This window comes from Dreissena polymorpha, chromosome 7 (genome assembly GCF_020536995.1).
Source record: "Dreissena polymorpha isolate Duluth1 chromosome 7, UMN_Dpol_1.0, whole genome shotgun sequence".
Classification (NCBI taxonomy): Eukaryota; Metazoa; Mollusca; class Bivalvia; order Myida; family Dreissenidae; genus Dreissena; species Dreissena polymorpha.
Window position 1 is genome coordinate 98,083,631 of NC_068361.1, and position 24,091 is coordinate 98,107,721.

Below are 24,091 nucleotides of genomic sequence, written 5' to 3' on the forward strand. Positions count from 1 at the left end.
AACGGTAATTATTATTTGCACACTGTGATTTTTTTCTATCAAATATAACATCAATAAATATACAAACTGTAGTGAATAAAATAAACAGAAAATTCACATTGAATGGGTTCTTTTACCGTAAAACAGGCAGAGCTTGGAAGTTACAATAAGTTAATGTTCCACATAGATTTTACTTACTTTCATCCCCAAACAATTTTTTTCTCTTTTCAGTCAGTGCACCTCGATAACACTCTTTTCCCATGTCAACATCAGATTGTGTAAACACATTCTCCCAGAACATATTGTCATCAAATCCTATGTGGGATAAACCTGGAATGCATAGTGTATTATTGTCACTATGCTATTGGCGTATGATGTCAATTTAACTTAATCTGACGGTTTATTGATTATTGGTACTTTACTATTTTGTATTGTAATTTGTATGTGTCAGTCAGCAGGTGTTTATTTCATATATATTTTATGCATCTTACCTTTGGATTCCATAAAACCAGAGAACTCTCCATATTCAAAGAAGCAAAGGAATGTTCTCTGTCCACTTTTTAACGCCACAGCATAAAGAATTCCATCTGTTACCTCTGAAAGAAATTTTATGTTTCTTGTAAAATATCCTAAACATATGTCAGCAAAAAACACACCTGCATTTGAAAGTTGTACCCTATTCACTGTTCTGCTTTAATAAAATTATTCTTTGCCCAAGAAACATGATTATTGCTTTAAATTCAAGTTATTAAATATTTTTGTGTAATTTACATACAATGGATAGATGACCAATGCTTATAAACATGGGTATACTATAAAAGTCATTTGGAAAAAAATCTATCTTTATACTATCCTCATTTTCCATATATGTACAATGTCAATTATAGTAATTTATACAAATAAATGGTCCTCATGCAACAGCCACACATTCCATATTATGGCTCCCAACAGCGATAGGGTAATTGAATAATATAAAGTTGTGAAATCCTTAAAGAAACTGTCAGATTGCGTTTGAGAGAATCGGGACACTGTTAAAATGGTATCTGGACACTATCTCAACATATTTGATTATAAAATTAAATATCAATTTCAAGTCCAAAACCTCAAATTAATGTCGAATTGTTTACATACTTGATTTCTGACCCTGTAAGCTCAACAACCGCAGTAAGAACAGAAAAGTGTGATTGAGACTTAACCTAAGCTTAAAAGAGATCCAATATGTTATGAGTATTTCATAATTGAACACAAACTTTTTTTGTTTTATTATTCTTTCATTGAGACTTCAATTGTTAAAAACATTTTGGAAATTTACCTGATGTTGCCATATCAAACAAGGTATTTTCCAGGAGAAACAAGAAATTTGTTTCGGTGGAAATACAGCGATTCAACAAATATGAGATTTCATGATGGCGCTGTATGGCTGGTCCACAGGTTTTCAGGTTTTCTTTGACTGTGTCTTTCCATTCTGAAAACAACAGCAACATAACTCAGTAACTACAATATGACATAATACAACATTTAAATAAATAGAACTGAACACAATTTGTCATGAAAACAAGACTTTCCCACTACCCATTCGTCCCATCGGATACCATTATGTTATATATAGCAATACAATAATAATAAAAAATAATAAAAATAATTGTAATTGCTTAGTAGAAGTAGTAGTAGCAGTAGTAGTAGAAGTAGTTATAATAGTAGTAGTACAACTACTGCTAGTATGAATAGATGTAGTAGTAGTAGTAGTAGTAGTAGTAGTAGTAGTAGTGGTGGTGGAAGTGGTGGTGGTGGTAGCGGCGGCGGCGGCAGCAGCAGCAGCAGCAGCAGTAGTAGTAGTAGTACATGTAGTACATAGTAGTATTAGGTAGTAGTAGTAGTAGGTAGTAGCAGTAGTAGTAGTAGTAGTAGCAGCAGCAGTAGTAGTAGTTGTAATACTAGTAGTACAACTACTTCTAGTTTTAATAGCAGTAGTTGTAGTAGTTGTTGTTGTAGTAGTAGTAGTAACAGTAGTAGTAGCAGTAGTAGTAGTTGTAGTACCAAAAGATGTAAAGTAGTAATAGATGCAATAACAGCAGTAGCAGCAGCAGTGAAAGTAGTACAACTACAAGTAGTGGAAGTAGTTTAAGACGAAGTAGCAGCAGTAGAAGCAGCAACCATTGCAGTAGTAGTAGAAGTAGTAGTAGTAGTAGTAGTAGTAAAATGTAGTAGTAATAGTAGTAGTAATAGTAGTAGTAGTAGTAGTAGTAGTAGTAGTAGTAGTAGTAGTAGTAGTAGAAGTAGTAGTAGTAGTAGTAGTAGTATAAGTAGTATTAGTAGTAGTAGAAGTAGTAGTAGTAAGTTGAAGTAGTAGTAGTAGTAGCAGTAGCAGTAGTGTCTGTAGTAGCAGTAATTAATAGTAGTAGTAGGCTCCAGTGCTCCAGCTAGGCGTAAATAGAAGGGCGCTCTGCCCTGCCCTTCCGAGATCCCGCCCTGCCCTTTTATTTAAAAAATATAGGATATTTGTTGGATTCGGTTGATTATCGATTTTAATTCATGAGTGATCATAGTAGTAGTAGTAGTAGTATAAGTAGTAGTAGTAGTAGTAGCAGTAGCAGCAACAGCAGCAGTAGTAGAAGTAGTAGTACAGTGTAGTAGCAATAGCAGTGTAAGTAGTAGTAACAGTGTATTATTATACAGCAGCAGCAGTAGTAGTTATAGTAATAGTAGTAAAAGCAGTAGTAGCAATAGCAGTTTCAGTAGTAGAAGTAGTATATTATAACATTATCCTGCACCCAAACTTCTAATTAATCAACCTAAAATGTTTGCTGCAGTTGTTTTCCCATTATATAAACATTGCCTGCAAAAGTATGTAAAAGCCAGTACCAACCCATGCCAAAGACGTTGGACCGCGGACATTTCCGATAAAATTTGCTGAGGTCTGGGATAATTCCCGAAACTGTCGGACCTCGTGTCAGAAAAAATATATTAGGAAATTGATATGCTAAAAAATGCGAACTAGTTCATGTTTGTTTTACTTTGATAGGTTATTTAAATTTAAAATTTAAACTAATTTTACCAACCAGTCGAACTTGCTATCTTTGTTGGTGATGCAGGGTTTTCACTGACACCCAAAAAAGTTGTCGCCACTTTTTTGCGACTAGAAACCTTCGGCTAATCTGACCTTATCTTTAATAACAATCATTTTAAAAAAACTTACAACTAAAAACTGTCACTGACTATGCTATAACTTTAATAACTATAATTTTCTATAATTACCCAAATTACAAGAAGTAACTTTAATAAGTCTTAATTCGCTTTATTTGTATATCAATAAAATAAACATCACAGGTGACCAAAATAATCAAATAATGTTAAGTTGAGACAAGCTAAACGTTTAATTGACTTCAACCCAAGAGTTGGCATGGACTAGAAAGGAGTCCTTGGACACCATGGAGTGGTCGGCTGCAACAGACATGTGATGAGAATGAACTTCACACCCGTAACCGAACGTCATGGATGCATCCTCACTCAAACCACCAGTATCTTATTGACTATGTTATCTTGAGAAAGAGTTACAGGCGGGATGAACATTGCAAAGTTAAAGACTGCCAGCTGCAAGCTTTCCTTTGTAAATGCTCTGGAAGCGCGTTGGATTGGGCATTACTCAGAAAACTGAATTATGCTACAACCACAGACACCCTTGGGACAAGAAACCCAATGACTGGTTTGATGAGAGGACATTAAACAGTTATTGGATGAGAAACACCACTTCCACAAAGCCTACCTCAGAAACTCAAAGTCCGTAGCCAGGAATGATGCCTTCAACAAAATAAGCATAAACTTTGTCAGATACAAGATGTTTTGATCAGAAAAAAAGTCGTTGAAAGCTACGCCGATAGGAACAATTATAAGAAATGTTACGACGCGTTAAAAGATGTATACAGACCCACTATGTTTTCTATCAAGCTTGCAAAGACATGCGCATGGGATAAACACTTAATGACCCTTTGTTATTGAATGTAGGGCCTCTTCCGCCCTATGCCACGGGTCCGAAATTCAGCCCCATTCCAAATGCAAATCTGGTTGTTTTTTTCCCAATTGAAAAAAAAATCCCAATTCCAAATTATTTTTTTTAACCTTTAAATATATAAGTTTACCTGATCCAGTGTAGAAAATAGAACAAGGGCTGTTTGTAAAACATGCATTCCCCCATATGGGCTGTCAGTTGTAGATGCAGCCATTGTGTGAATACTTTTTTGTCACTGTGACCTTGACCTTTGACCTAGTGACCTAGTGACCTGAAAATCAATAGGGATCATCTGCCAGTCATGAGAAATGTACCTATGAAGTTTCATGATCCTAGGCCTATGTATTCTTGAGTTATAACCCGGAAACTATTTTACTGTTTCCATTCAGTGTGACCTTGACCTTTGACCTAGTGACCTAAAAATCAATAGGGGTCATCTGCCAGTCATGATCAATATACCTATGAAGTTTCATGACCCTAGGCTTAAGCATTCTTGAGTTATCATCCAGAAACCATTTTACTGTTTTGAGTCACTGTGACCTTGACCTTTGACCTAGTGACCTGAAAATCAATAGTGTTCATCTGCCAGTCATTATCAATGTACCTATGAAGTTTCATGATCCTAAGCCTAAGCATTCTTGAGTAATCATCTGGAAACCATTTTACTGTTTGAGTCACTGTGACCTTGACCTTTGACCTAGTGACCTGAAAATCAATAGGGGTCATCTGTCAGTCATGATCAATGAACAGCCCAGGGCTCGGCCGTGAGGGCAACGTGGGCGACATCTTCGCCCGGGACATAATAATGTCGCCCTTAAATTACATGAAGGAGAAGGTTCAACCTATGAAGTTTCATGATCCTAGGTGTAAGCATTCTTAAATTATCATCCGGAAACCATTTTACTGTTTTGAGTCACTGTCACCTTGACCTTTGACCTAGTGACCTGAAAATCAATAGGGCTCATCTGCCAGTCAATATCAATGTACCTATGAAGTTTTATGATCGTAGGCGTAAGCATTCTTGAGTAATCATCCGGAAACCATTTTACTGTTTGAGTCACTGTGACCATGACCTTTGACCTAGTGACCTGAAAATCAATAGGGGTCATCTGTCAGTCATGATCAATGTACCTATGAAGTTTCATGATCCTAGGTGTAAGCATTCTTAAATTATCATCCGGAAACCATTTTACTGTTTTGAGTCACTGTGACCTTGACCTTTGACCTAGTGACCTGAAAATCCACAGGGCTCATCTGCCAGTCATGATCAATCTACCTATTAAGTTTCATGATCCTAGGCCTAAGCGTTCTTGAGTTATCATCCTGAAACCATCTGTTGGACGGACCAACCGACCGACCGACATGTGCAAAACTATATATCCCCTCTTCTTCAAAGGGGGGCATAAAAATATTGCATAATTAAATTATCTGTTGCCTTGAATTTGTTTTAAAAACAGTAAAATATGTATAATTGATTATTTAAGACTTTCCTTCTTTTCTACAAAACCGGTGTTTCACGCGATCTTTTTTCACCTCAAAAAAGGCCAGGCACTTTCCCCAAAATCAGATAAAAAAACCTGCACTTATGACACATGTTCATAATATTTTGTAAAATTTTAATATGTTATGAAAATAGTCGTTATTTACCAGTTAACAGCTTCTTTGAAATATAAGAAACACTATTTACATGCGATTATTTTCCCCAATTATTTGCGATTAATTTTTTTCCCAAAATGGGTTTTTTCACGACGCGAAATTCCCAAATTTCCAGTGTGGCCTTTTCCCAAAATGGAGCGGAAAAGGCCTGGATATATAACAGAAACTCGTGTATTTGGAACAGTACGGGTTAAAAGAAATGTTTTCTGGGAATGTTAAGTAGTACAGACCAACAAACAGACAAATAATCTAAGTGATTTTAGTTTCCCCACATACACACCTATTCCAAGTGGGTATATATGAATTGCCTTTAGAGGAAAACTATGTACAACAAGCAAATTCGTTGAATTGATATCCCCCGCCAATATGCTTCTGGACACAAAAATGTTATATTTGACACACAAAAAAGCATTTTTTCAAGATACAAAGGGCCATAACTCTGTTATTAACAGATGGTGTACAATGCCATATGGGGTTCCTCATCCTCTTATTGATATACAATATATATATATATATATATACTCCTACCAAGTTTCAATGAAATCCAACAAAGCATTTCCAAGATATGGCTCCGGACACACAACAAAAGCATTTTTTCAATATACAAAGGGCCCTAACTCCGTTATTAAGAGATGGTTTACAATGTGATTTGGCGTGCATCATTCTCTTATCCATATATATACTCATACCAAGTTTCAATGAAATCCGCCAAAGCACTTCCAAGATATGGCTCCGAACATATGGACGGACGGAAAGACGGACAGAAGGACGGACGGACAACGCCAAAACAATATCCCTCCACCTATGGCGGCGGATAATTATATGAGTTAATACATTGCTTTTAGGTGTTTTAATTTTCTTCTACTAAAATTTTGCTTTCTATTTAAATAGGGTAATTGCACAAAATTTTAGAACTACCAATTATAAAAACCTGTTTAATTGATATTGATAAAAAAAAAAAAATATCCATAAAACTTAAATAATTTGCCTTCAGTGATTTTGGCATGAATTTTCAAGCTTTAAATATTCATGAAGTACACTATAATCAAATTCAATAGCATTGGTTATGTTTCAAGCCATCAGTTACCTGCATGTATGTTGAGTATTGGCTCCTTAGCAAGTATTAAACAAAGTGTTATCTCTGTTTCATCTTATATACCAGTCACTACACTATTAACAACAGTTATCAAACAGGTATATAAAAATGATCAATTATGAACAATGACAATTTGGGTGAATAAATCACTTGAAAAGGCTTTTGAATTGTCCAAATTATAGTGATCTTATTTTTAAATATACATAATTAAAGGGGTAGAATGATGGTTAATACCTTATTATATTTTGAAAAATAATATTAAATTTAAACAAGACTGGATTAAATGGTTGCTTGACACATTTGTTTGTATAATGTGTCCATTTTATAAACGCTCATTAAAACATTTGGATACCTAAATAAGATATTGTCGCTACGGAGACTTTTAGTATGCATGGGACAATTGGTAGTAGTAATAATATATAATGAAATGTACATAAATATCCACGATACACATGCACACTATTACTAAGAGGACTTTAGTGAAGTTAAAATTTCATGGAAGTAGGTTGTGTGTAGGCATAAGTTTGACTCCCACTAAAGGCATCTATGTAAAACAAAAAATAAAACATCTTTTTTAGATAAATACTGTTTTGAAAACAAAGAATATGCATTGTCATGGGGAAATACTTTTCATTTGCCCCTTTAAACAGTTTGGATTTTCTGATAAGATCATTCACTCAATTTACAAACTTTGATTCAAAGAGGTGAGGTTTTTTGGAGCCTAAAATCTTCTTGTGCCCACTGATGTCTAAAGATTCTGTTCAAACCTTTTGAATCTTTTTATTTTATCATAGAACAATATAACATTTATAAAAGCGTATGTGTCACTGCTTAAATTGTTTTCAACAGAAAGGGTCAACGAGGCTAAAGATAAATCACAGACCAGAATGATAATAGACCAGTATTGGTAGTTCTCTTGTCATTTAATTATGGCTAGTTAATTCAGACAGTTTAACGAGATATGATCCATTGTTTAAATATGCTTTGTAACTGAATGATCCCAGAGCCCAAATTACAGCAATCATGGCATAGGCCCATTTGTTATTATGTTGCAAAAAAGTATCACCGCTCCAGGGGATTTGTTTTTAAGTTTTAACATAAGGCATTTTTAAATACAAAGATTTTAAGATATTCTTTTTAAATCGTATGGGCTGGAACGAGGACATTCTTTTTAAAATATTTATCCAATACTTAAGCTGCAGTGTTGTTTTCGTTAAAAATCGGGTCCGGTATTCGGCCCCAAATCGGGTCCGGTATTCGGCCCCATTCCAAATGGAAAAAAAGTGACGTAGCAAGCTCCAAGTGCCATTCTAAGAACCATTCATATATATTGCACAGTGCTTCGTGACGCATTTTTTAAGGTTTAATTGCATTTAACTGGCTTCAATCCTTCTGATCATCGTAAATCCAATTCGGGGAACCACACGACCGTTGCTTGTTCCTTGTCAAGATTGTATGCAACAAGAGATGTGTTCGTCAGAAACACAATGCCCCCTACTGCGACGCTTTGAAATAAAATATCATTTGGCAGGTATAGAAATCATCTCCCTTTAACATTATTACTTCCCTTGGATTCTGTTTTTTGACCTTTAACATTGAAGGATGATCTTGACCTTTCACCACTCAAAATGTGCAGCTTCATGAGATACACATGCATGCCAAACATCAAGTTGCTATCTTCAATATTGCAAAAGTTATGGCCTATGTTAAAGTTTTCGGACCGACGACTGACAAACAGTTCAACTACTATATGCCATCCTACCGCGTGGGGAGGGGGGTCTGTAGACAGTCAAAAATGACCAAGTCAGACATCGCTGACTACCAAGGCCAGTGGTTTATCAAAGAGATCATAGCCACAGTTCATCATGTATCTATGTATAAGTCCACAGGTAAGTAATGAAATGAAACCAACCATGCACAAATTAGTACAGAAAAGAAATGATAATATATCATTTAAAAAAAACTTTGACAATCAATAATTTAAGTTATAAATAAACAAAATACAAAATCTTAAAGTCTTAATAAGGAAATATATAATATGAGATTTATAATTATATAAATTACTTCCCTTGAAAATAATTGTCTCTAACAAATCTCTATTTTTTAATAGTAGCAAATAATTATAAGCCACTACGGTGACTGTAGATTCACAGGTAACTTAAAGTACCTAAGATACTTGTATGCCCAAAAGAGTCATTGTGTGCTTGTCTTGACCATAAAATGTCATTTTGATTATGCTTCAGTTGTATGGTTTCATATTATTATATATATAATAATTATCTCCCTTTAAAGCTTATTTCTTCCCTTGGAATTTGTATTTTCAACCTTAGACCTTGAAGGATGACCTTGGCCTTGACCTTTTACCACGATGTGTTTGTCAAAAACACAATGCCCCCTACTGCGCCGCTTTGATTTATTAAAAAAAAATATATAATTTGGCAGGTCAGATAATTATCTCCATTAAAGCTTATTACTTCCCTTGGATTTGTATTTTCGACCCTAGACCTTGAAGGATTATATTGACCATGAAATTTTACCACTCAAAATGTGCAGCTCCATGAGATACACATGCATGCAAAATATCAAGTTGCTATCTTCAATATTGCAAAAGTTAGGGCCAATGTTAAATGTTTTTTTCGGACGGTCGGACAGACTGACATACTGACTGAAGGAAAGTTCAACTGCTATATGCCACCCTACCGGGGGCATAAAAATTAGCAGTAGAAGCGGCTGTTTTAACGATTAAATAACTTGTAATGTTAAAAAAAAAACTCAAAAAGCTTTCAGCAATTTTAATTGAAAGTTTTACCCCATTTATAGAACAGTTTTGTTAAGTTGTTATTTTATTGTATTTAATATTGTTCAAAATTGTGCACGTCATTATAATAAAAACAAACTCTATAGAGTGTAGAAGGTATATTGTTTGGTTAAAGAAGAATAAGGTCCGGAAAAACCTTGTAAGGTCCAGTGAATTTTAAAAAGTTTTCGGACCTCGTGTGACGTGTCCCGTAAGATTATTTTGTGTTTCGAATGGGTTGCAGTACTATGGTTTACAATTAACAGCAATCCACATCATGCTGGGATCACAGAGTAAACATAAGGATAAGAAGGTACTTGGGTCATTAACCAGCTGTTACCTATTTTGCCACTGTACAACTGCAGCACCCGATTGTATAAACAGTTAAACCGGCGGTTAACCACATACCGGCGGTTAAAAGTCGGTAACATGTTGGTTACTGGTCGGTAAGCGTTTGTATAAAATTTTGTCAGTTATACCGATTGGTTAAAACCCAGTTAAAACATACCCTGCTTCCCTAGGTGGGTAAGTACAAGTAACCGAGAGTTAACTTACACAAAATGGCCGCGGCGCGCGACATGATAAAAGATAACCATCAATGACCTTCACAATTTCGACAAGTAAACAACAAATTGCAGCGACTGACACTTTATTTGACATAATTGACAGGGCAATACGATTTCCGACTTCGGACGATGAATTTAAGGACACACAGAACGTGTTTTTTATATTCTGTTATGGGTATACCATGTGTGATCCGATGCATCAATGGCGCCCATGTTAAAATCATTTCTCCGAGAACGGGGAACAACAAAAGTACAAACAAAAAACAAAACGCGTTCGAACTTCAGTATCTTACCTTTAATAATCCTTTAAAATCCATTAATAATCCATTTAATTCAATAATTGACGAGTTTGCATCTAGGGTCTTTGATAATTATTTTAGCATAGTTAAATAAAGACCCTTATGCCATCATATCATTATATTCAAATGAGAACTCAATAAACTTTCTTCTAAGTCACACGCTACGTCATGTACTCTATGTACATTACTGCTGTTAAAATGAACCGGAGCAGTTTATCAAATGTGTCGTGTTCTGAGAAAAATGGGCATAATGCATGTGCTTAAAGTGTCGTCCCATATTAGCCTGTGCAGTTCGAACAGGCTAATCAGGGACAACACTTTCCGCTTTTGTGACATTTTTTGTTACAATGAAGTCCCTTCTTAGCAAAAATCAATTTTTGGCGGAAAGTGTCGTCTCTGATTAGCCTGTGCGAACTTAACAAGCTAATCTGGGACAACACTTTACTCACATGCATTATGCCCAGTTTTCTCAGAACACGACACAAATAATAGCTGTTGGTGAAATTGGTTGCATTTTCAGATTTCTGCATGCAAAGATATATTTAAACTTGAACAATGTTTTATTTGTCTATGGTAAATTCCATTATTGTACAAGAAAGTAAGTAAGCCAAATTAGAAGAATAGTCTAGCATGTTACGACGACCATGTATAATTTTCATGTTACATCTAGAACAACTAGAAGAAAAGACGTCTTTGTAAGCACTCTCTTGCAGTTTGGAAGCACCAGGGATTCCGCTAAATGATTCAAATCCCGACATCATTATCAATTTGTCTCTGGTCATTTTGATGAACACATAGTTAAAATTTACACTTTATTTTATTGTGAATTCATTTGTAAATGAATTTGATAAAAAAAATTCATGTCGCTGTTTATAAGCATGATACTTCGCGCGAAAATTACGTCATTAGAAAATGCATTGTGGGAATGTTTTGGTTAAAGTAACCGGTGGTTAAATTCCACTATGCGCGGTTAGGTTACTTTGCGGTATATCGTGTTTATACAATGGAGTTACCTTGAAGGTTACTATACCTGAATAACCGCAAACTTACCAAGGTTTGAATGTTACCGAGCGGAAACTTTAACCAGCGTTTGTACAATCGGGTGCTGGTGTTAAGAATATGGTACACATCATTAAATTGTTGTTAATAGCTGTGAATGCACCTCCATGAAAAATAGCAATTATAAGGTTGTTTCATGGCTAAGTTGCCATGTATATGTTTATGTTAAAGCACAACACAATATTGTGATTTTTAGTGTCCAATATTTACAGTTCAATACAATTACAAAAAAAATGGTCTAAACCTTCACAATTATGTAATACCACAAAACTATCATTGATATACCAAGAAACATAAGGCATTTATATTTGCTAGCTATTTAAGAAATAACCACGATTTTTTTTTTTTTTTTAAATTTATCAGCCTGTGACTTTTTCATTGAGAAAAAAAGCGTGATAGACCATGAAATTGGGAAAATAAACATTATTAAAATGATTACAAATATAACAGTTTACCAATTGTTTATCAGTGTATGTTTAATTGCTTTCTTAATTTTATATTATAAAGTGCTAGGCAATTAAATTGCTGTATAATAAACTCAATAAACCAATTATTGAGTTTATTGTAAAAGTAAAGCATACTTTTTGGGAAATTTTTGTCAGAATTTTGGGGAAAATGCTACTTTTTGCCATTGGGAAACAGCCTCTTTTTACTTTTTGCAATTGGAAAACAGCCTGTAAGAGCCTAGAGGCTGTTATTTTGGATGAAAAAAAATCAATGCTATACAAGAAACTTACGCAATGGAAGACAAAGTCAAACCTTGTGGGACAGATATTTGAAAAATATGTGAATAGTTTCAGGCTGTGCATGTTTGGAATTCATTTCATAGCTACTAACAGAACTGTTCTTTCTGCATTTTGTGGTCAACGTGCATCTATATTTGTATGATATTTGATATAAATATACTTAGTCTAACTTAAGTCTTAGCAATAAAAATGCTATGGACTTACCTCTTTCTTGAACAGCAGAATGAGACAGATTCCCAAGTTCTGGCCGTTGTGTCAGAAGCAATGGAATCTCTGTTTGAAAATGAGCACTGAAATAAAAATTCAATAATTCAATATTTTAAGATTTTTTAGATCTACTACAGGGTTCTTTAATTTATGTTTATTTTTTTTTCTAACTTGAAAAGTCATTTTCCATACCCTATTTTTTTTCTAAATTGTGTTCTATTGACTATTGTAGAATGGGTCAATGGGAGGGGGGATTTACAGGTGAGATTGCTAGCTTGAGTTTGTTCAACGTTTAAATTATTATTGGATTGACAACCAATCAATAGAGAAAAAAAAACACTTCATAATAAGTGGCCGTATATACAGGAAAAGAGTATACATCGGAACAGGGACCTATCCAGGTCGGAAATAGGTGACGCCAAATGTGGGTCAAAATAAGTTATTGTTAGCTAAAGAAACTTCAGCGTACAGTTTATATACAGTCAGTGTATCTATTCCGTCACACCTTACGCTTTTTCGCTGCAAATTTCTCACGTGCGATAGACACATTTCTCTGTTTTCGTATGATGATAGACACTTTTTTTATCGATAATTTAAGACTTACTTGAATTAAATCGAGCACGTGTAAGTAGGTAAAACAACGCGTGTAAACCTGCACCCGACGTGTCCGTTTGCGATAGCAGAGAAACTATTCCGAATCGCATATCTATTTTTAGATGTGTGCTCTCGGGGGTCATCTCAAAATGATTTTTGACTGTCACTTTGAGCAGATTTTTGTACAAAAAGGTATCGAGACATTGTTACAAAATATGGGGTGTAAATAAAAAACACGATTAAGTAATAATTTTACAATTTTATTTCTAGCAAATCAACTGCCTGTTGAAATAACACTTTCAATGCTGGATATTTTTTGCGTGTCTTATCAACAATGTGTTTCAAAGATAACACACACATTCGTGTAGTTGAATCTTTGTTACAAACTGTCTCAAATCATTTTGGCTATTTTGGAAGGCTGAGCTAATTGGATGCAAGTGCTTAATTCCAGTCCATAGACACATTAATTCCAAATCTTGAAATGCAGCATTGAAAGGTTTAAAATCAATAACAAAATAAAAATATATAAAAATATATAATTAACAAACAAGACATAAAGGACTAGCATATTCATCGAGTATATTATCACATATCTTGTGTATAAACCATTGTCCTCAACAGGGACAATTAATAGCAGATGATTTGAAAACAGTTGATATCAAATTGCAGATGGCAATGTAGATCAGTTGTTTTTAATTTATTAACCCTTGAAAACATTGTCACAAAGGAATAAATTGCAAATTAAAAAACATCTTTTTATCACAATATTTACTGATTTTTTCTTCATTACGCAAATATGTGTCAGCAGGGACCAAAAAGATAAGTAAAGAGATCATATTATGAAATAAAATGTAAATATTATGCACAAACAGCAGTACCTCTGCATATAAAAAATGGTGAAGATGCACTTAACTCCTTACAATCTGGCCACCTTCCATCTTGTAGCAGATTACTTTCGAAAAGCCTTGCGACAAAAGGAGAAACTAATTGCTGAACATAATGCTTTAACCTATGCACATTTCATAAGAGAAGAACTGATGGTTTTTCACTCCTAAAGAAGCCATTTTATGTGTCGTCTGCTACAAGATGGTGTAAAAAATGTGACATGTTTCTAATTATATGACTTGTTAACTTGCAAACATGAAATTACAAGGAGATGCATCTTATGCTCACAAATTCTCAAGACAACTATAAATATTCACATGTTATGGATTAAGGTTCATGGTAGCCTTTGTCATTTGATAATAACTCTCATAATAAATAATAAGTTTAACAAACTGAATAGTACATAATGTACCACAATAAAAAGGCACACACAAATGAGTCAAAGTAATTAATGTATATCTTAGTTCTGTTTTCAATAATATTTAGTCATGAACTACCGAATTAACCCTTTACCAAATGACACATTTTGGGCTGTCCTAAATTGAAAGAGGTTGCAGACGACAAACAAAATGAAAATGGAATAAGAATTAGTTACTCTGGAAGGGTATAAATCTTTGTGGGATAAAGAGCAATTGCTCATTTTGAGCAACTTTTCCTTTCCCCACAATGATTTTTAGAGTCTTGTTGCTTCATACCAGTAAAATATCTTTATTGTTTGGAATTGGGTTAATACAATTACTTAAAATGCCAAATAATTTGAACACTAGAAATGACATTCTCTTCAAATAATGCATAATCAAGTTGATCCAGATTTGTGGAAACAATGTTAAATCAGGTGTTTTGATCACCGTTTATTTTAAGCATTGTAAGTTTTCTGTGAATCATGGCAGAACATAATCTTTAACGTAGTGAATGAAAAGATGACTTTGAATAATACAATTTGTGAAATTTGATGCTAGCACTTTTCAAATCATGACAAATGTTGTAACATGTTCCAAAGAGTTTGGGTGGATGACAGGAGAACCAACACAACTGTTTGCGATTGGCTAAAAGGCTGGCTTAAAGTTGTCTAAACCTGATGTTTAAAGATAGGTATTCAAGATTTATTTTTTCAAATGACAGAAAAAAATAAATTTCATTTTTTTCTTTATATTTGATGTCTCATTATTATCAATAATGAGAAGGTATCAAACAAATACATCAAAACTTTTGTTAAAGATGATGTTCAAGTATTTTTCTTTACCTGGTGTATATACTTATAGTGCAACCTTATATTATAACATAGGTTAGAAAACAGCCTTTTAAGCAGATTTTTGGCATGTTTTCTTTAGTGTATTAAGTTCATAATGTGACCAGTGAATTTATATTTATGCTAGATATCTTGAAAAAATATAGATTTTGTCATATCTAAAATTTTGAAAAAAGCTTGAGTACCTCCATTTAAACTAAGTTTGACTACTTTTATTTTCCAACGGTTACATTCATAACCAAACGTTCTTCCATTTTCTGTATAGCAGATTTAACAAATGCTAAGGTGGTGTCAACAGACTTTGTTTTGATTATATATGTACAGGGTATAACTGCACCACCACCTTTCTCATTCGGTGCAGGCCAAGGAGGGAAACTTTGTGTTGGTTCTCCTGTCACCTTTGCAAAAATGTTATCATTGTCATCAAGAATCTTCCGAAAGCATCCACCCAAACCCCTTGGAACATGTCCTATAGGAAGTCCTGCGATATCAGATAACTTTAGAAAACGTGCTTCATCAGTCGATATGTGATGGAGCTCTACTGGAAAAGAATCTAAATTGGGAACCCAAACCAAGCACGAATCATGGTCATGGATGTTCCCATACTCCCTATCAACTATGAGTAATGGCTCAATTACTTGTGGGGGTTTTATTTTAAAGATATGGTAGCCTTTAATAACCGAGTCATTTATGTAGATATACTGTGCTGAGGTACTTGTGGATGCTTTAGGTTCTTGATCAGTTGCTACCTGAAATTTTAAATACAACAACATTATTTTGTCAAATGAAGATATATATTTCTAATGAGTGCAGACAATCAGAACACTTCACATGTTTTAAGACTTTATGGTAGAACATGTATACATACTTCTAAAATGTTGTGGAACCATTAAACATGTTTTGCCTTGAATGCATATTGAATATGAAGGTTACATCTGAAGCGACATAGAAGTTATGAGCTTTTTTGAAAACCAGAAGGCGGCCCCTTAGTTCAAGGTCAAGGCATTTGACCTTGAAGGATGACCTTGACCTTTCACCACTCAAAATGTGCAACTCCATGAGATACACATGAACATCAAAAATCTAAATGCTATCTTCAAAATTGCAAAAATTATGAGCAAGGTTAAATTTTTGGGACAGACAAAAAATTATGAGCATTCTGGACAAGAGAAAGGCTCATCACTGTTAACATCTATTTGTTCCGAGCAACATTCTGAGTGAATCCATTTTTTGCAGAAGTCACAATTGACCCATGTCCTCCCAAGTCCAAGATTTTCATCCTCTTTCCATGTACAACCGCAACCCATGCATGCAACGTTTTCCTCATCACTCTCTTCATTTTCTTTCATAACATGGTTTTTACCAGTCATCTGCTTGACAGGTTTTTTGTTTGTTTCCTTGCGTTTTGAGGATTTTTCTTTTATAGAAGCCACAAATTTTCTCTTGGCTCGCTTTTCCTTTTCTGCAAAAGTTTTAATTTTTGACAGTTCCCTTAATGCCATTGTTCTCACACTTTCAGGAGAGGTTAGATGGTGAGGCAGAGTGTTAACTAGAAATGGCGCGGCAGAGGCCGACGCGTATCCCCACGCCGAATGTTTGACCTAGGTGTGCCCCAGGGTTGGTAATGGGGCCATGCATAGCTGAGATTGACCGTATTGTCATAAGAGAAGTTCATCATCAATTAGAAGTGAATTGGTGTAGAAATGAAGAAGTTATAGTAAAAGGCAATTTTGGGTGGGTGTGACATATGTGGGCAGGGCGCCCCAGGGTTGGTAATTGTGCCATGCATAGTTGAGATTGACCGTATTGTCATAAGAGAGGTTCAGTATCAATTTGAAGTGAATCGGTGTAGAAATGAAGAAATTATAGTAAAAGGCAATTTTGGGTGGGTGTGGTCTATGTGGGCGGGGCGCCCCAGGGTTGGTAATGGGGCCATGCATAGTTGAGATTGACTGTATTGTCTTAAGAGAAGTTCAATATCAATTTGAAGTGAATCGGTGTAGAAATGAAGAAATTATAGTAAAGGCAATTTTGGGTGGGTGTGGTCTATGTGGGCGGGGCCCCAGGGTTGGTTATGGGGCCATGCATAGTTGAGATTGACCCTAATGTCATAAGAGAAGTTCAGTATCAATTTGAAGTGAATCCGTGTAGAAATGAAAAAATTATAGTAAATGGAATTTTTTTGGTGGGTGTGGCCTATGTGGGCGGGCGCCCCAGGGTTGGGATTGGGGCCATGCATAGTTGAGATTGACCCTAATGTCATAACAAAAGTTCAGTATCAATTTGAAGTGATTCCGTGTAGAAATGAAAAAATTATAGTAAATGGAAATTTTTGGTGGGTGTGGCCTATGTGGGCGGGGCGCCCCAGGGTTGGGAATGGGGCCATGCATGGTTGAGATTGACCGTATTGTCATAGGTGAGGTCCAGTATCAATTTGAAGTGAATCGGTGTAGAAATAAAGAAGTAAATGTAAAATAACCTAAAAAAATGAGTGATAATTTCTGACGCGGCCCCACCCCAACCCCTATAACTTTTGACCCAGGGGTCAGATCAAAATTCCAAATAGTGCATGGTCGCACATATGCTCATAGCTACCATGTGTGTAAATTTCAAGGTTCTAGTGCTTTTAGTGTAGGAGGAGATAGTGGCCAGGACGGACGGACAGACGGACAGACGGACGGACAGACGGACGGACGGACGGCGGAGATCACCACAATATCCCCACCTTTTTTTCAAAAAGCGTGGGGATAACTAGACGCTTTGGTACCATTGTTTTAGGTTTGACCGATTTCGGTAGAACTGTTGACTCCAGCAATACTGGTGAAACACTAGATGATTCTGATGGAAAATCATCAGACACAATCTGGTTTTGAGTGACTTCTTGCTGAATAGCCACACTGGCTAAAAAGTCCAATCCCGATGATGGCTTGTCTGCACCTTGGCTAGTGCTAGTTGTCGGCACTTCCTTGGAAAATGGCAGTGCCAGACCCCTACTAGCAGTTGTTAGCTTCTTGTATGTATCAAAACATGGAGATTGTCCAACAACATCATAACCTTCCGCAATACGTTGCTGGTACTGCTGTCTTGTAGGCGTTGAAAGCACTGTTTCTAAGGCACGCAGAGCACCTTGTGCTTCAAGCTGCTCCTTTGTACATTTTGTCACTTTTTTTGGTCGGCTCTCTTCAGTTTCTTCATCACTGTGTGAGTAGCTTAAACCAGGTTTCAGATCCGAATCCTTGATAACTGTGCTATCAACAGGGTATATCCCAGATGATCTGAAACTGTTGACAAGTATGATAGGTTTGTAAAATAATAGGTATGCCTCCTTCAACTTTTCAGCAAATGACTCCTTGCCTATTCCAACACCAGGGTTCTCTCTGGAATGAGCTCTAGTAACAGCATACCATTTTTGTTTCAATGCCCCAAATACACCTTTATCTAAGGGCTGCATAAGGTGAGTAGCATTTGGTATTATTCTATATAGGAGAATTCCTTCTCTGTTGGCACTTTCAAAAGCAGTCATACTTATGTGGCTGCTAACACTGTCTATCAGTAATACCACTGGTCTGTCTGTTGATGCATGTTTGCTGAAGTGGTTCAAGAAGATCTCATATGTTACACTATCCATCCAGCCCTTTTTAGTGAATGCCACATCACTACCAACTATGCCTCCTGTCAATACATTATAGCCACGGGGTTTGGGTTCCGGATAGACCATAAATGGCGGTATCATACTTCCATCTGCGCTACCACAAAACATGACTGTTAATCTTTGCTTACTTGTCCCAGAAACATGTGGTACTGATGTATTTTGGTTATTTCTTGCAGGACCAATCACCTTTCCAGCTTTACTAGACATGATGAAATTTGTTTCGTCTGCATTATAAATGCACTGTGGCTTATGCAGCAACCCATATTCAATCAAGAAGTCCCTGAACTTGCTATACCATTCATCCATTGCTTCTCTAGTAAGTTTAGCTCTGCTTGCCTCTAAAGTGGTTTCATTCCTGATTTGAACTATGTGGCCATTCCTCTTCATGAACTTCCTGTACCATTGATATGTGGGTCGGTCGTTTACAAATGGAGTTTTTCTTTTTTCCTTCTGCACAACACTTTGAACAAAGTCCAACAGCTCACCTGGCTTCAGTCCCAAACCCCTTTGCGCCATTTCTTTAAGCCATGTTGCCATAACCTCCTCCTCTTTCTTGCTGAAAACAGGTTTCGGACCATTTCTGCTGTCTAGACCTACTTCACCAGACAGACGACGTCTTATAAAACTTACAGAAACAGAACTGTCCTTGGCAGCTTGTCTGATGGAGGTTTTCTTTTCTTTTACATCTATCAATGCTCGTCTGACTCGCTGAAATTTCCCTGGGGAAATGCTTCCTGTGCCATATTTCTGAAATATAGAGATGATGCTAGTGTCAAAACATAACTAGAGTTATCACTAAATGTAATGATTACCCGCAGACAGACATTGACATTCTATTTAAAGGAAAAATCAACATTGACCTTGGTCTGACCTTGACCAAATTCAATAAGGTCTTTCCTGTAAGTAAAAGATACCTACTCACAAAATTTGGTGGCCCAACATGACAATAATATAGAATAGACATGGATTTTCTATTTATAGTCACACAGATCTTGACCTTGGTCCAACCTTCACCAAATTCAAAAGGAACCTTTCTCTATATACAAGCTATCTACAAACAAGATGTGTTTGTGAAACACTATGCCCACCAGTAGGTATCCTGGATTACGTATGATTACTGGCATTGGAAATGTCATTGACTGTACTAGAATGTCAATGCATGGGACATACATGACAATGAAAATATTTTACAAAAGATTATGGACTTCGGCCAAAAATACTAAGCATTTATAAGCAAGAACAATATTTTTTATAATAAGTGCTATATAGCATATATAGTGCAAAAGTGTGAATGAAATGAGCGAGTTTGACCCATGTATTTGACCTGTGCGACCTTGAATGATGACCTTGACCATGACCATTCACTACTCAAAATGTGCAGATCCATGAGAGAGACATGCATGCCAAATATCAAGTCGGTATGTTAATTAGTGCAAAAGCGTGAATGAAATAAGCGAGTTTGACCCATGTATTTGACCTGTGCGACCTTGAAGGATGACCTTGACCTTGACCATTCACCACTCAAAATGTGCAGATCCATGAGAGAGACATGCATGCCAAATATCAAGTCGGTATGTTAATTAGTGCAAAAGTGTGAATGAAATAAGCGAGTTTGACCCATGTATTTGACCTGTGCGACCTTGAAGGATGACCTTGACCTTGACCATTCACCACTCAAAATGTGCAGATCCATGAGAGAGACATGCATGCCAAATATCAAGTAGCTATGTGCAATATGGCAAAAGTTATAGCAAATGTTAAAGTTGGCGCAAACCAACAGACCAACAGACAGGGCAAAAATCAATATGTCCCCCAGCATATACTGGTGGACATAAAAATGTGCTGTCCATACATGCAGAAACTATTGAGTAATTAAGCGGACACTCAAATTATATTTATATCGACAATGACCTTGACTAAATTCTAAAGGGATTTTCATGTAAGTACCAGCTGTCTATACACAAAGTTTGGTGTTCATTATGCAAGGGTACTTAAGTTATTTAGCAAATCAAACTCTGAAGCCCACCCACACACCAGCTACAAGTGATCACATTATACAACCTGTCATAAATGACAGGCATATTCAAATGGCCACAAGTATATTTTGAAGTGAATCATTAAACAAACCTACAGGCAATTGTGGAGTACTGTATTGCATATTAGTATAACATATCATTTGACTCTGTTGAATGGCCACAAAGATTTTCAACTTTTGTTTACAGACACTGGACCAACCCACCGATGTGAATCCAATTCAGCCCCACACTTTGTACATGGGGTAAAATAAAAAAAACTAAATCCTTTTGTGTTCACCTTGTTGCACAATGTGATCAACTGATCATGTGAGAAAATACCACATGTACCATACTGTATTCATTTTTATTACAGTTCATACTGTATGTAACCTTATATGTTTACATTTATTAAAGGCAAATATTTCCTATGATATCATAGTTTATTTATACAGTACTGCGTGAGTATAACATACATTTTAATTTATAGCTAAGTTAAGTATGAAACTGTGCTCTGTATTCAATGAATTTGAAAATGGCTTTAGGAAGTTCACATCTAAGATACACACAGCAATCAAAATGGTATTTAAGTCAAAATTGTTATGTGTACCATTATAAGATGCACATTGAAATATTTTTTACCGCATAACTATTTAATTGATTAAAATAATTAATTACCCGCTTTACAGATTTTGCTGCCTCTACAGCTGGACTACAATGTACTGATGATCTACTTGTCTTCTGCTTTCCCATGGCAATTGTATCTGCAAATGTAAATGATATAACAAGTGTTAACCCTTTACAATGCAATAACAGGGTTTTACAAGATTTTGATGATGACACTAGATATAATTGTGATAAAAGGAGAAATTGCTCAAATTTGAGCAATTTCCTTTTTATCAAAATGATATATAACCTTCTAAATCAACTTTGTCTTATTACATTACAACTTAGTGTGTTATCTGCAACCTCTTTCAGTTTGGGATGGTCTAAACCTAAAAATTAAGGTAATGCGGGCTACACAGAATGTTTCATGAATATTTAGAAATCCGCCAATTTATTTGAATTAATATTATAACTTTATCTTTATAATAATATCTGTCAGCATATACTCTTTAAATTTGTTCTGAGACAGCATACATTTAGCATTTCCCTAATGCAAAGAATATTATTCAATGCATTGGATAATTTGTGTAAATATTGTGACAACAATATAAACTGCTCATTAATGAGCCTGCAGCAGGGATATAGTGAACACATTGTGACACACTGTGAATAATGAGACCAATTATTTGAAAGAATTCATCATAGCTTTTGTTTATAATAGTGTTCATACATGTATATGTGTGTGTGTAATCACAGGAGCTTGAAATTCTATCACTACATAAAGTCTATGCATAAATTATTAAAAAAATACCCCACCCACCCCTCTTCTCTATATATAAAAAGACAAGCTGTCTGGGGTGGGTGGGGTATTTTTTTTTAATAATTTATGCATAGACTTTATGTAGTGAAAGAATTTCAAGCTCCTGTGGTGTAATTCTGACAGTTAAGACAGTTTGTCTGACCACTTAAAGTTTATTTATTTTCATTACACATTTACAAATGGGAGAAAATATTGCAAACATTTTATTTCAAGGCATACTTTGCATGTCAACCAAGTTTAATGACGAACTATAGCATTAAACAACAGACCAAATCCGCAAAACATGCACCAAAAATGTTTGTCGAAGTTACGGTAATGTTTATACGGCCCCCGAGTTATGCATCCAGGTGGTACGGAATAGATACACTGACTGGCCTTTATATAATGGTGTTTATCTTTCTTAAATGAAGGTGGAAATGCATATTGATGACTTTAACGAGTAAAATATATATAATTCAAGAAAATAACACGAACCTTTTGGTAACCTCGGTCATTGAACAGATTAATGTTGTCCACCGACTTTTCAGACGTCCGAAAAAACGCGCCGGAAATTCAACCGATCTGAAGCCTCGTTTTGGAAATCCAAGCGCTGGCAGGCCAAGAGTTCATACATTTTGTAAACATCCATTCAGTAGACAAAGAAATAATTACTTTACATGAAACAACAGACAAAATTAAGTTTCTAAACATACTCTCTCCGTACCAGCCATTCAATCTAGAAATATGTCGGAATCGGACAGGAGCCGGAATAGATACACTGACTGTAGTATTGACAGACCTGTACATCACGCCAGTCAAAAATCATAAAAAGCGACATTTATGGTGGACGAACCAGTTATCGAACACCTTAGAAATTACCTTAAATTATGTTAAAATTGAAACACTTAAAATGACAAAAACATTTTGTTTTAACAAATGACTAACAGTTTAATCATTTAATTATTTATCTGTAAAGTTTTCCAGCAAATATCCTTCAAGAATTCATAACAATGACTCTCTGGTTATTGTCACCTCTAGCAGACAAAACAAAATGGCGGCCGATGTAAACATGACCTATTACCCGACACTTCATAAATACTACTCTAGCATAAACAAAGTCACATGACTATCACGTGACCCGGACTCGGCGAAAAAATCTGCGTCTGCTGCAATCAAAATTGCAAATGGAAATATGCTTTTGGTGTGTAAATGCACGTTTTGATAAATGCATTCAAAAAGTAATAGCAAAAAAAAACACATAAAACCGTGTAAATAACAATAAATGCATTTTTTTAACCTGTTTTCGGCGCATTTGTTTCAAGCTAAGTAGGCAAGTAGGTCAGTCACTTTATGTGCGACCATTTGTTTATCAATGTGACGTAATGCGCACTTTTGCGCATGTGCATACAGAATCAAAACAAAACGTCCGATAATAGGTGCTGTTCGATAACAGGTACTTACAGGATAAAGTTATGGTAGCCAGAACTACAATGTAAGTTATTGTTAGATGATAAATGCTGCATTGCAAACGTTAAGTATGTTGAACAAAATATGGATTTGGCTAATAGCAAATTATTGATACGGAAAGATGGAAAATCTAACTAAATTTCGAAACCTTAAAGATTTCTTAATTGTAGAATACCACGTTTGCCTTAAATTTTATGTTAGCCTAACAATATCTTCTTAATGCACGCAATTCGTAATGTTTTCAAAAAAGTAGCGCTGTTAAATCTTGATATGATCATCAAACTTACCTGTTCCAACTGCCTGTCACATGCTCCAGGCGAATCAGCCATTTATTGGAATTATTCCTCCAAACAAACAAACAAAACGCAAATCTCACTGACTCGTCCAAGCGTCCGCCATTACTATGTAAGCTTTTC

At 35.5% G+C, this 24,091-nt stretch overlaps 1 long non-coding RNA gene across 1 annotated transcript; it reads right to left on the reverse strand.

The window, feature by feature from the left end:
- Positions 1-1,297: 1,297 nt before the first annotated feature.
- On the reverse strand, positions 1,298-24,091 carry LOC127839394 (uncharacterized). The gene is made up of 3 exons (XR_008030324.1): positions 23,963-24,091; positions 12,409-12,494; positions 1,298-1,444 (listed from the first exon to the last, which is right to left on the reverse strand). It is a non-coding gene; the product is annotated as an uncharacterized LOC127839394 (long non-coding RNA).